General features: G+C 49.4%; 1 protein-coding gene across 1 annotated transcript in view; it reads left to right on the top strand.

The window, feature by feature from the left end:
* Nucleotides 1-768: 768 nt before the first annotated feature.
* LOC116956033 (E3 ubiquitin-protein ligase TRIM71-like) overlaps nt 769-14,803 on the top strand; it is a 53,115-nt gene continuing 39,080 nt past the window's right edge. The window contains exon 1 of the mRNA XM_032977456.2: nt 769-848. The gene's annotated coding sequence lies outside the window, so the exon portion shown is untranslated. The remainder of the gene's footprint in view (nt 849-14,803) is intronic.

Consider the following 14,803-nt stretch of genomic DNA (forward strand, 5'->3'; position numbering starts at 1 on the left):
ACCTCCCCACCTGAGCCACCTCCCCACCTGAGCCACCTCCTCACCTGAGCCACCTCCCCACGTGAGCCACCTCCCCACCTGAGCCACCTCCCCACCTGAGCCACCTCCCCACCTGAGCCATCTCCCCACCTGAGCCACCTCCCCACCTGAGCCACCTCCCCACGTGAGCCACCTCCCCACCTGAGCCACCTCCCCACCTGAGCCACCTCCCCACCTGAGGCATCTCCCCACGTGAGCCACCTCCCCACCTGAGCCACCTCCCCACCTGAGCCATCTCCCCACGTGAGCCACCTCCCCACCTGAGCCACCTCCCCACCTGAGCCACCTCCCCACCTGAGCCACCTCCTCACGTGAGCCTCCTCCCCACCTGAGCCACCTCCCCACCTGAGCCATCTCCCCACGTGAGCCACCTCCCCACCTGAGCCACCTCCCCACCTGAGCCACCTCCCCACCTGAGCCACCTCCCCACGTGAGCCACCTTCCCACCTGAGCCACCTCCCCACCTGAGCCACCTCCCCACCTGAGCCACCTCCCCACCTGAGCCACCTCCCCACCTGAGCCACCTCCCCACGTGAGCCACCTCCCCACCTGAGCCACCTCCCCACCTGAGCCACCTCCCCACCTGAGCCACCTCCCCACGTGAGTCAGCTGTCCAGGAGCGGGGGTAGGCAGGGGAGGGAGGAGGAGAGGGGGGATGAGAGGGGGAGGGAGAAAATGGGGGAGGGGCGGCGGGGGGGGGGGTAGGTGATTTAACGCGCGTCACACACACGGGTCCCACCCAAACCCAGATCTGGATCGACGAGTTCCGAACCGGACTGGTGCTGCCTTCCGCGCTCACCCCGTCCTCGGTAAGTCCCTGCCGCGCTTTGTGCACCACCCGCAATCTCAGGCGCTGAGCCACAACCCCGGGAGCTTCCCAAACACGAATCGCTTTTTCCCCAATTCTTCACGACGTCTCCTAAAGCCATTCGCTGTGGGCACGAATGTTAGAATCGAGACTCGCGTCCCTATTTACACCCCCACCACCACCACCACTCCTCCCTAAAGACGCTGTCCGGGTGAGCTGCGTCCTTTCTTCAATGGTGCCTGAGAGTCATGGATGGCCTTCGCTTAACTTTGAACGCTGTCCTTGATGTTTACTCGAAGTCGGACTGGGAAATGTTAGTCCATGGGCAATGTTAGTCTACAGGCAGTGTTAGTCTATGGGCGATGTTAGTCTGGGCAATGTTAGTCCATGGGCAATGTTAGTATGTGGGCAATGTTAGTCTATGGGCAATGTTAGTCTATGGGCAATGTAAGTCTATGGGCAATGTTAGTCCATGGGCGATGTTAGTCTATGGGCAGTGTTAGTCTATGGGCAATGTTAGTCTATAGGCAGTGTTAGTCTATGGGCAGTGTTAGTGTATGGGCAATGTTAGTCCATGGGCGATGTTAGTCCATGGGCAATGTTAGTGTATGGGCAATGTTAGTCTATGGGCAATGTTAGTCTATGGACGATGTTAGTCTATGGGCGATGTTAGTCTATGAGCGATGTTAGTCCATGGGCGATGTTAGTCCATGGGCGATGTTAGTCCATGGGCAATGTTAGTCTATGGGCAGTGTTAGTCTATGGGCAGTGTTAGTGTATGAGCGATGTTAGTGTATGAGCGATGTTAGTCTATGGGCAATGTTAGTCTATGGGCAATGTTAGTCTATGGGCAATGTTAGTCTATGGGCAATGTTAGTCTATGGGCAATGTTAGTCTATGGGCAATGTTAGTCCATGGGCGACGTTAGTCTATGGGCGACGTTAGTCTATGGGCAATGTTAGTCTATGGGCAATGTTAGTCTATGGGAAGTATTATTCCATGGACAATGTTAGTCTATGGACAATGTTAGTCTATGGGCAATGTTATTCCATGGGCAATGTTAGTCTATGGGCAATGTTAGTCTATGGGAAGTATTATTCCATGGACAATGTTAGTCTATGGACAATGTTAGTCTATGGGCAGTGTTAGTCTATGGGCAGTGTTACTCTATGGGCAGTGTTATTGCATGGGCAATGTTAGTGGATCTCTATCTACGAGCAGTGTCCACTCGGCTCGCGTCCATGATCTTTACTTGAGGGCCCTGCGCGCGAGGCGGCTCCTCCCAGCTGCGTTATCCCAAAGTGTTCGAGTCACTCCCGCCCCAGGCCAACGTCCTCGTTCAGTTTATTTATTTTGGTATAGCCCTGTGAGCCATTCGGCTCTTGAATCGGGTGCAACAGCAACAAACAAAAAACAAAAACACGAACAAGAAAACATCTTAAAGTGACTTTGTGTGACTGTGCAAATAGAAAATCCATGGGGAAAAAAAAACAGCACAAATATTCCTGAAAAAAAGCACCGTGTTACACCAACGCTGTGTGCAAAAATCCCAGTGGGATGCAAGTCCGACAACAACAACCACAACCACAAGACAACTTGGATTAAGGCCATCAGTCTAACTCCGTACTACAACAAACAAAGATGGCCAAACCAAAAAAACTTTTCGAAATCGCCAAAAAATAAAGCCATAATTGCCATAATTGCAATTCACAGCAACGTTCACCACGACGCTCTGGTTTGCTCATTGCGCACGTGCAAGAGACATCGAAACTCGCCTCTCTCTCTCTCGACTTGATCTCGTCGATTGCTGTTTTTTGTTGTTGTACCCCGCTGATATCCGTGACACGGTTTTTTTCCGTTAGCTCAATCGTGTCCGTGAAATGGGTTTAAGTGGATATCGCGATAGTGATATATGCCGACAAATGGCATCGTGTACCATATAGAACGTGACAACGTGTCGTGAACGGGAACCGTAGATTTACATATCGGGGCGGCCAAATTGTAAACGCCTTTGCGTTATTCTTTATTCGTGTGAGTGTTTATCGCGAGGAGTCTCAGGACTCCTTTGCAGGAAGGTCCTGCCCGGTTTTCGCAGGTGCGTGTTAACCATAACTGAATAATTTGCAGATAATTATTTTTTCTTATTTAGTTTTACCAATTAAGACAACCCCCCCCCCCCCCCACTGAGCTGTACAACTCATTATTATTTCAGCAGCGACCTGGTTAAAACAAATGGTAGCTCAACGAAAGTGGCTTATCATGTGCAAATATAAATATATATGCCAGCCAAATACTCCGAACGCGTGATGTTGATTCTAAATGTGGAGGGAGAAACAGAGACGAGGATACTACACATTCATGCGGGGGGGGGGGGGGGCGAGAAAGATAATGCGCAAAACTCAAGGGTCGGGGATCGAACCCACGACCTCCTGTACACCGGGCGAGGTAGTTAACATCTCCTAGCCACCGTGATGATGATGAGAGAGAGACACGCAAACTCCAAATATACAGCAGCAGGCATCAGGGTCGGGGATCGAACCCACGACCTCCTGCACACCAGGCGAGGTAGTTAACATCTCCTAGCCACCGTGATCATGATGATGAGAGAGAGACACGCAAACTCCAAGTATACAGCAGCAGGCGTCAGAGTCGGGATCGAACTCACGACCTCCTGTATACCAGGCGAGGTAGTCAACATCTTCCCTCCCGGGGCAGGATCTGTGTCCAGCATGGTGACGGGTTGGCCAATAGGTAGTTGTACAGTGAGGGAAAAAAAAGTATTTGATCCCCTGCTGATTTTGTACGTTTTCCCACTGACAAAGAAATGATCAGTCTATAATTTTAATGGTAGGTTTATTTGAACAGTGAGAGACAGAATAACAACAACAACAACAACAAAATCCAGAAAAACGCATGTCAAAAATGTTATCAATTGATTTGCATTTTAATGAGGGAAATAAGTATTTGACCCCCACTCAATCAGAAAGATTTCTGGCTCCCAGGTGTATTTTATACAGGTAACGAGCTGAGATTAGGAGCACACTCTTAAAGGGAGTGCTCCTAATCTCAGCTTGTTACCTGTATAAAATACACCTGTCCACAGAAGCAATCAATCAATCAGATTCCAAACTCTCCACCATGGCCAAGACCAAAGAGCTCTCCAAGGATGTCAGGGACAAGATTGTAGACCTACACAAGGCTGGAATGGGCTACACGACCATTGCCAAGCAGCTTGGTGAGAAGGTGACAACAGTTGGTGCGATTATTCGCAAATGGAAGAAACACAAGAGAACTGTCAATCTCCCTCGGCCTGGGGCTCCATGCAAGATCTCACCTCGTGGAGTTGCAATAATCATGAGAACGGTGAGGAATCAGCCCAGAACTACACGGGAGGATCTTGTCAATGATCTCAAGGCAGCTGGGACCATAGTCACCAAGAAAACAATTGTAACACACTACGCCGTGAAGGACTGAAATCCTGCAGCGCCCGCAAGGTCCCCCTGCTCAAGAAAGCACATATACATGCCCGTCTGAAGTTTGCCAATAAACATCTGAATGATTCAGAGGACAACTGGGTGAAGGTGTTGTGGTCAGATGAGACCAAAATGTAGCTATTTGGCATCAACTCAGCTGGCCGTGTTTGGAGGAGGAGGAGGAATGCTGCCTATGACCCCAAGAACACCATCCCCACCGTCAAACATGGAGGTGGAAACATTATGTTTTTGGGGTGTTTTTCTGCTAAGGGGACAGGACAACTTCACCGCATCAAAGGGACGATGGACGGGGCCATGTACCGTCAAATCTTGGGTGAGAACCTCCTTTCCTCAGCCAGGGCATTGAAAATGGGTCGTGGATGGGTATTCCAGCATGACAATGACCCAAAACACACGGCCAAGGCAACAAAGGAGTGGCTCAAGAAGAAGCACATTAAGGTCCTAGAGTGGCCTAGCCAGTCTCCAGACCTTAATCCCATAGAAAATCTTTGGAGGGAGCTGAAGGTTCGAGTTGCCAAACGTCAGCCTCGAAACCTCAATGACTTGGAGAAGATCTGCAAAGAGGAGTGAGACAAAATCCCTCCTGAGATGTGTGCAAACCTGGTGGCCAACTACAATAAACGTCTGACCTCTGTGATTGCCAACAAGGGTTTTGTCACCAAGTACTAAGTCATGTTTTGCAGAGGGGTTAAATACTTATTTACCTCATTAAAATGCAAATCAATTTATAACATTTTGACATGCGTTTTTCTGGATGTTTTTGTTGTTATTCTGTCTCTCACTGTTCAAATAATCCTACCATTAAAATTATAGACTGATAATTTTTTTGTCAGTGGGCAAACGTACAAAATCAGCAGGGGATCAAATACTTTTTTTCCCTCACTGTAGCTATGGGAGGAAACCTGAGGATATTGGAATCAAGACGAGTCCATAAATTATTTGTCACCGAGTTGAGCCTAAAGAGTTAAAGACGCTCTTTTATCAAAGGCGACTCGGACTGGCAGATAAACGATATATATATTTTTTTACTATTTAGCTAGTGTGTTTATTTTACCAGGTAAGGCCCACTGAACTGTATATCGCCCTTTTTCAAAAGCGACTTGGCTACCACAAATGATAAGCCCAACGAAGTGGTTCATCATCATCATCATCATCGGCGTCATCACGTGGGAATTTATATCAGCCAAATGCTCTAAACTCATGATTATAAATGCGAAATGGGAAAACCGGAGCATCCAGAGAAAAATCGACACGACCAGGGGGCGAGGGACACGCAAACTCCGAATACACAGCAGCAGGCGTCAAGAGTCGGGACCGAACCCACGATCTCCTGCATACCAGGCGAGGTAGTTAACATTTCATAGCCACCGCGGCGCCCATAGATTACATTATAGCATTCCATAATTACTCATTTTTTTATGCCATTACGTTGTAAAATTACAATCACACTTAAACTTGAGTCGTTTTAATCTAGTCGGTCAGTTTTAATGGAGACAGGGACAGAGCGGCATGGATATGAGACAATCATAGATGCTTCCAAACACTTCGGGGGCAGCTACATGAAACGCTTATGATCCCAATGTTGTGGGAAATCTGGGAACTTTTTACGAGCTTTCGGACGCGCGCCCCAAATTTCTAGGAAACCCACGAAAACGGGCGAGAACGTGCAAACTCCACATGCCGCAAACACACCACACACCACACACAACACACCAGACAACACCACACAACACACACACAACACACACACCACACACAACACCACAACACCACACACACCACATACAACACAGCACACCACACACAACACCACACACACCACACACACAACAACACACAACATACCACACACTCCACACACCACACACAACACCACACACACCACCACACACAACACACACAACACACACCACACACCACACACCACACACCACACACCACACACCACACACACAACACACACCACACACACACCACACACCAAACACACACCACACACACACCACACACAACACACCACACACACAACACACACAACACACCACACACACAACACACACAACACACCACACACACAACACCACACACAACACCACACACAACACCACACACAACACCACACACAACACCACACACAACACCACACACAACACACACACCACACACACAACACCACACACAACACACACACCACACACACAACACACACACAACACACAACACACACACACCACACACACCACACACACACAACACACACACAACACACACACAACACACACAACACACACAACACACCACACACAACACACCACACACAACTCACCACACACAACACACAACACACCACACACCACACACCACACACCACACACCACACACAACACACACCACACACAACACACAACACACCACACACACAACACACCACACACACCACACAAAACACACCACACACACCACACACCACACACAACACACACAACACACACCACACACACAACACACACAACACACACCACACACACAACACACACCACACACACCACACCACACACACCACACACAACACACGCAACACACCACACACCACACACCACACAACACACAACACACCACACACCACACAACACACAACACACCACACACCACACACCACACACCACACACCACACAAACACACCACACACCACACACCACACACCACCACACACAACACACACAACACACACAACACACACACACAATACACACAATACACACAATACACACAATACACACACCACACACACCACACACACCACACACACCACACACACCACACACCACACACACAACACACACCACACACACCACACCACACACAACACACACCAACCACACCAACCACACCACACACAACACACACAACACACACCACACACCACACACAACACACCACACACCACACACAACACACCACACACCACACAAACACACCACACAAACACACCACACACCACACACCACATACCACCACACACATACCACCACACACACAATACACACAATACACACACCACACACACCACACACACCACACACACCACACACACCACACACACCACACACACAATACACAATACACAATACACACACCACACACACCACACACACCACACAACACCACACAACACCACACAACACCACACAACACCACACAACACCACACAATACACACAATACACACAACAAACACAACACACACAACACACACACAACACACAATACACAACATACACACCACACCACACACACCACACACACCACACACAACACACACAACACACACCATACACAACACACCAAACACCCCACACCCCAGGACGCTTGGCGAGTTCTCCCCGTGATGTGGCGACTGCTACCACGCCTGCACGCGAGAGGGCAGCACCCGCACAGTGCATCGCGGGGCAAAATTGGTCGCGCGGTGAACGGTGGCGCAGCGGTTAGCGTACTCGGGCTGCGAAATCTGCGCGCGCGATCGGAATTCCGCTTCCCTGGCCGCGGCTACCGTCGGTGGCGAACGACGCCCGCGTCTGACCCTGGGGCGGAGATGCCCACCGAGCGACTAGCACCGAGTGACCGGCGTGGTGTGTTCGTGTGTGGCAAAGCTGCCACGGTGTGGCCTGCGACAGACTGTTGGGGCTGGTGGCTGGTGGCTGGTGGCGCGCAGCGCACCTGTGAAGGCCGGCACGGCACACGAGGGTGCCCGACATTCCCCCCCTCCCCGGACGCCTTTGTCTCACCGGTGCTGATATTTGTACGCAGTCTCGCACCGGGGGTGTTCGTTTTAAGGTCGAGTGGATCCAGGGGAGGCCCAGGACACATTCTGGGTAGTCGTCACTGATGTTTGCTGGTTTGGTGTGGGGTAAAAAAAAAAACTATGACCGACCATGTGGGGAGTGGTTTTGTTAATTGAGCGGGCACCGTGATGTTATTATAATTAAATAAATTGTTAACATTGATGTAACGTTAATAATGTGGAACTTGGAAAGTGCCACCGGCACGTGATTCATGGAGAGAGGAGGAACCACGGACAGCGTTGAGGCGGCACCGACAATTGCCCCAAGCTCTGCGATCCTCTCTCTATATATATTTGAAGGTGCAATCGGCCAATTTAACGAGTTGTTTTGCGTTAAATACGAGATGTGAAACTTGAGGTCGCCACGCACGCAGACACATTCTAAGGACAACCTTCAAGTAACCAAGCGAAAAGCATACTCGTTAACGCCGTAAGGTGATAAAGTATTACAAAGTAAATACGTACGGTCCTTTTTCGTCAACCCGCTGATGCATGAACGCCTCCACACGCCGTGCAAGTCGTGAAATGCAGGGAGGGAGTTTTGTTTGACCATACTTCACCACGCCGGTCAGTTCGGGTCTATGGCAAATTAAGAAATCTCCGGGTAGGGGTCATCTCGAACAATGTATAACGACGCAATGCCCCGAATACGTAAATACGAAGAAGAAGAAGACATCACAGCGGCGATGATGATGCTGATGATGATGAAACACTATACCAGACTCCGCTACTGCTCCTGACTCTGCGGGCTTGAAGCGCCTGAATGTGAAATCGTATTCGTTTCCCTGCGGTCCACATCGGCAGTCGTACGAAAGTAAACGAGGAAGAAGACAACCGCGGTGGTTGATGGGGGAAGGGGGGGAGGGGTGGTGCTGGCTGGCTGGCTGGCTGTCCTCGAGACCCTAGTCGGATCTAAGGCGCCACTGATGTTAGCCGTGGGCCGCATTGTTGCAGCAACACTTTCGCTCTCTCTCTCTCTCTCTTCACTGGAACAAACTTCACCGTCGCTCGCTCGAGTTTCCGCTCTTCGCTCGCTACTCACTCCGTGTTACCCCGAGCTCACCACGACCCTCACCACGACCCTCACCACCGCCCCCCATAACCACGACGCGTTACTTTTCCCTCTTCATATTTTAATTGCACCGCTTTCATTCATGACCCCCCCCCCCCCCCATTAATTCGGTCCATTCACCACCATCATTATCATCACCACCATCATTGACCCTCGCCAATGTCGCGGTCATCCAATCCACGCATCATCATCACAGATTCGGCGCCATCGCTCCCTATCGTCAAAGTCATTGACTCTCGTGTCTCCCACCATTGCATCCTCACGCGCACCGCCACTTGGTTACCGCTCGCCGCCGTTAATTCCCAAAAAGCTCCTTGCGCTCTGTAAACGAATTTGGTGGTGGTGGTGGTTGTGGTGGTGGTTGTTATGGTGGTGGTTGTTATGGTGGTGGTTGTGATGGTGGTGGTTGTGATGGTGGTGGTTGTGATGGTGGTGGTTGTGATGGTGGTGGTTGTGATGGTGGTGGTGATGGTGGTGGTTGTGATGAAGGTGGTGTTGGTGGTTGTGATGAAGGTGGTGTTGGTGGTTGTGATGGCGGTGGTGTTGGTGGTTGTGATGATGGTGGTAGTGGTTGTGATGGTGTTGGTGGTTGTGATGGTGGTGGTGGTGGTGGTGGTGATGGTGGTAGTGGTTGTGGTGGTGATGGTGGTGGTGGTTGTGGTGGTGGTGATGGTTGTGATGGTGATGATGATGGTGGTGGTGGTGATGGTGGTGGTGGTGATGATGATGGTGGTGATGGTGGTGATGATGATGATGGTGGTGGTGTTGGTGGTTGTGATGATGGTGATGGTTGTGATGGTGACGGTTGTGATGATAATGGTGGTGATGGTGGTGGTGATGGTGGTTGTGATGGTGGTAGTGGTGGTGATGGTGGTGATGGTGGTGATGGTGGTGATGGTGGTGGTGATGGTGGTGGTGATGGTGATGATGATGGTGGTGGGTGTTGGTGGTTGTGATGATGGTGATGGTTGTGATGATAATGGTGGTGGTGATGGTGGTGGTGGTAGTGGTGGTGATGGTGATGGTGATTGTGGTGGGTCCGCTTGTAAGCGCGGTGCGCAAACGACAGCGCCACCGCTCCCGCTCTGTCGTCTGTGGTTTTTCTTTGTCCGCGATTCCCAAATCGCGGAACGGTCGCGAGCGGCTCGCTACACGGAACGGACAGCGTTCCCAAGCGATTACCAGCGTGGTGAAATTCCGTATTTTGAGCTTGCCCGCGTAATTACGGACGGAAGACCGTTGCGCGAATTTTTTTTGTTAATTTTTTTTATATATGTAACAGCATGTACGTGTGCGGTACGTGCGCTACGCGTGGCGTCTTCACCAACACTCGCAGGCCCAGAGTGGTGAAGTTTGGTCAAATGAACCCCGCACGGCTGACGCGGCTTGATGGGGAAGTCGTATCTCAGAAATCGAGTGATTGATTCCAAGGCTGGACATCTGTGTGTGGGGGGGGGGAGGGGGGGAAGAGCTTTATAGCTCATCGGATTCCTCCAGTATGAATCTGATTATGATGCTGTGTGTGCGGGCGGTGTTGCACTGCTGGTGAGACACTGCATGTCGAAACCGGCCCGGAGTTTACTAACCTTGGACACAATGCTGCTGGGATTATCGTGCAGGCATCACAGGGCCGTGCGGCTGATGGGTTGCGTGTGTGTGTGTATATACATTTGTGGTGAGCGATAGTGTAGCGGTTAGCGCGCTGCGCTATGAACCTGGCGACCCGAGTTCGATTCCCGCTCACGGCCAACACCAGTGACGATTATCTGAACCGGTCCCGGGCCTCCCCTAGGTCGACTCAGCCTCAAATGAGTACCTGGTGCGGTGTGTAAACATTGGCACTAGGGAGACAAAGGCGGTCGGGCGTGGTGCTGGCCACCCACCCTCTCGTGCACCGTTCCGGCCTTCATAGGTGCTGCTCGCTAACAGCACTTGCCCCTACAGTCTGTTAAGGCTATATGGGGAATCTTTTATCTTTGATACATTTGTCAAAACTTTATATATTTTTGTACAGAGAGAGGCGACCGTGTGAATGAGCCATTGTCCGCGTACGAATTCGTAGAGGCGAGGGGGGGGGGGAGAGCCTTTTGAAGCGAAGTCGGTAGGCCAGCAGAAGTAAGTTTTATTTTGTTGAACCAGGTGAGTTACCCCAGAGATCGGGATGTAGGCTGATTCGCAAAGAGTGCCCCTGGGAGCATCCTTCTGCCAGTAGGGTGGCGATGATTGCTGCTGCTGCTGTGTATGCAGTAATCCCTCGTTTTTCGCGAACTTGCTATAACCGCGGTTTTGCCATCCGCGAATCGCATCTGGAACTTTTTACAAGACCGCATCGAGATGAGAGAGAGAAAGTAGTTACATTTATGTATTTAAGTTATTTTTTTTTAGAGATAGGTTTTCATAGGCCTATGTCATTATACCACGACATTTGCTATTCACGAGCATCTCCAGGAACGTTACCCCCCCCCCCCGCGCGAATAACGAACGAGTGAAGGCAGGTAATCCCAACCGAGTCCTTAGCGGTATCATTTTCAGAATTTGGACCACACACACCGACCAAAGGCACACAACGGACCTAAACTCTCACGCCTCGCCTCGCGGGGGATTCCTTAACGCCCGCTGTGAGTGAAGCAGACGAGCACCTAAAGTGTCGTTACGGTTATTACACACCACAGTGATGATCAGGGCGGCCGCCGGAATTCGAACCGTGAACCGTCTTCAACGATTTGCGAACGCGCGGGCCTTATATGTTACTAACTTTATTACCCGGTTTCGCCCTGGGACTTGGATTCAGCACGCCCGGCCGCCTTTGTCTCTCCAGTGGCGATGTTCACACAGCAGAGCAGTTACTCGTTTTGATGCCGAGTCGACCTAGGGGAGGCCCAGGATCGGTAAAAATAATCGTCACCGGTGGTGGCCGTGAGCGGGAATCGAACTCGGGTGGCCGGGTTCGTAGCGCGGCGTAGCGCTAACCACTACACTACAATGCGTTACGCTTCCACGTGCGCGGGTCACGTGACAGATTTGACGTCACAGCTTGCTTGCCGTGCAAAAATAATGCATTATTGAGCTCCCCCCCCCCCCCAAAAAAAAGTATAGTTTTAGAATGTTTGCATGGTGTACAGTCTGGAAAGTACCCACATGGCAAATTTCAAGTTTGTTGCATGTCGGGAAGTACGCTAAACATTTTGAACAGACAACACATAATCACAACTTTGCCTTTTATATATATGGAGATAATGAAAACAACAATCCTGACATTTATAACTCGGAGGCGCGGAGCCAAACTCTATTGCCTGACCCAACACCGAGAGAGAGAGAGACGGGGAGAGGCCTTCAGATGTTGCTTGAAAAGATGTCTTGAGTGCATTTGATATTGCGGACGTGGAAAGGGATCGACTTCCACACCGAGAGGGCGACAGCAGAGAACCGAGGTGAAGCTGTAACAGTGTGGGTGTAGTGTAGTGGATAGCGTATTGTAGTGTATAGTAGTGTCGTGTGGTGTATAGTAGTGTAGTGTGTAGTGTAGTTAGTAGTGTAGTGTGCATAGTGGTGTGTAGTATAGTAGTGTGTATTTTAGTGTGCAGTGCAGTGGGTATAGTAGTGTGTATAGTAGTGTAGTGTGTATTTTAGTGTGCAGTGTAGTGTGTATAGTAGTGTGTAGTGTGTGTAGTGTAGTATGTATAGTAGTGTAGTGTGGTGTGTATTTTAGTGTGTAGTGTAGTTAGTAGTGCAGTGGTGTTATAGTGTAGTGTGTGTAGTGTAGTGGGTATAGTAAGTTGTGTGTAGTGGTGTGATAGTGTAGTGTGTGTAGTGTAGTGGGTATAGTAGTGTGTGTAGTGTGCATTTTATTGTGTAGTGTAGTGTGTATAGTAGTGTGTAGTGTAGTTAGTAATGTAGTGTGTATAGTAGTGTAGTGTGCAGTGTAGTGTGTATAGTAGTGTGTAGTGTAGTTAGTAGTGTGTATAGTAGTGTGTAGTGTGTATTGTAGTGTGTATAGTAGTGTGTAGTGTAGTGTATAGTAGTGTAGTGTGTATAGTAGTGTGTAGTGTAGTTAGTAGTGTAGTGTGCAGTGTAGTGTGTATAGTAGTGTGTAGTGTAGTTAGTAGTGTAGTGTGTAGTGTAGTTAGTAGTGTAGTGTGCAGTGTAGTGTGTATAGTAGTGTGTAGTGTAGTGGTGTAGTAGTGTATAGTGTAGTGTAGTGGAGGGTGAATTGAGGCTGTAACAGTGGGAGACCTTCGTGTCTAACGCAGATTTTGAGTGACGCTGTTCTTGCATAGGGTTCGACCGTGAGCCTCTGGTGCAAGGCCGAGAGTAGTGGGGGGGAATGCAATGTATAGACGGGAATGGTGTTGCCCATTGGTCGAGAAACATTGTCAGTGATGAAGTTACATTGGGGGACACGCGTATTACATACTAGGGCTGAACGATTTGGGGAATTATCTAATTGCGATTTTTTTGACAGATATTGCGATTTGATCTTGCGATTAATTTTTTAAAGTCAAGCTTCAGTTCAATATTCACCGTGTAATAGATTTAAAACACGTGATGGAGCATTACCACGTGGTACCATCATCATATGAACTGCTATATACATTCTAATGCAAGGATGAGAACTTAAAAGATATGAATTGCTTCCAACATGTATTTATTAAAATGTAATTGAAATAGAACAATCAAACATGGAACAATTGTTAAGTTAAATAAAGTTCTAATAATAAAAACTATAACAATTCCAATAAGAGGGTAATAGGACTTTTCAAATCGCACAAAATCGCAGCCTTTGCGATTTGCTAATCGCATTGTTTCAAATTGATTGCGATTTCGAATTGAAATCTATTAATCGTTCAGCCCTATTATATACACACACACAACACACGTACACCACTCGTATTACAAACGTGTGTAGTATGCACGTGTCTGCCTTTTGCGGGGAGCGGTGGCGCAGTGGTTGGCGCATTCAGCACCGAACCGGGCAGTCCAAGTTAGAATATCCCGGCCACGGGGATGACCTCGGTGGGGAAAATCGGAGGCCCCCTCCCCCCGAGGTCGACTCTGACTTACATGAGTAACAGCACTTGATGCGGCGTATACAAAACCATCAGCACTGGGGGGAGGGGGTGGGGAAGACAAAGGCGGCCGAGCGTGATTCTCAGCCAAACCGTCCTGACCTCTGTGTGTGTGTGTGCGTGCGTGTATGTGCGCGCGTGTATGTGTGCGCGTGTGTGTATGTGTGCGCGTGTGTGCATGTGTGCTCGCTCACAGCGGGGGTGGGTCTTTGTACGATGTCGATGTTACACGGTGTTGTAACCATTGTCGGATGAAGCTAAGTGTAGCATGATGTTATAAAGGGGCCCTAAAAAAACACGTAAATATTAAAACACTAATTTTTAACTTAAATAGTAAAGTAATTGTATTTTTTTTATTTGCTATACAGCCAGATAATGCGACAAATCGCTAACCTTAAACACCCGGTCGTTCTTCATAAAAGTCGAAGGCGGTATAGTATTGTAGTGATAGAGCAAGTGCAGAATCACCGAACCGCGGAATTG

Source organism: Petromyzon marinus, chromosome 63 (genome assembly GCF_048934315.1).
Source record: "Petromyzon marinus isolate PM22_M1 ecotype Great Lakes invasive population chromosome 63, UKy_Petmar_22M1.pri1.0, whole genome shotgun sequence".
NCBI lineage: Eukaryota > Metazoa > Chordata > Hyperoartia > Petromyzontiformes > Petromyzontidae > Petromyzon > Petromyzon marinus.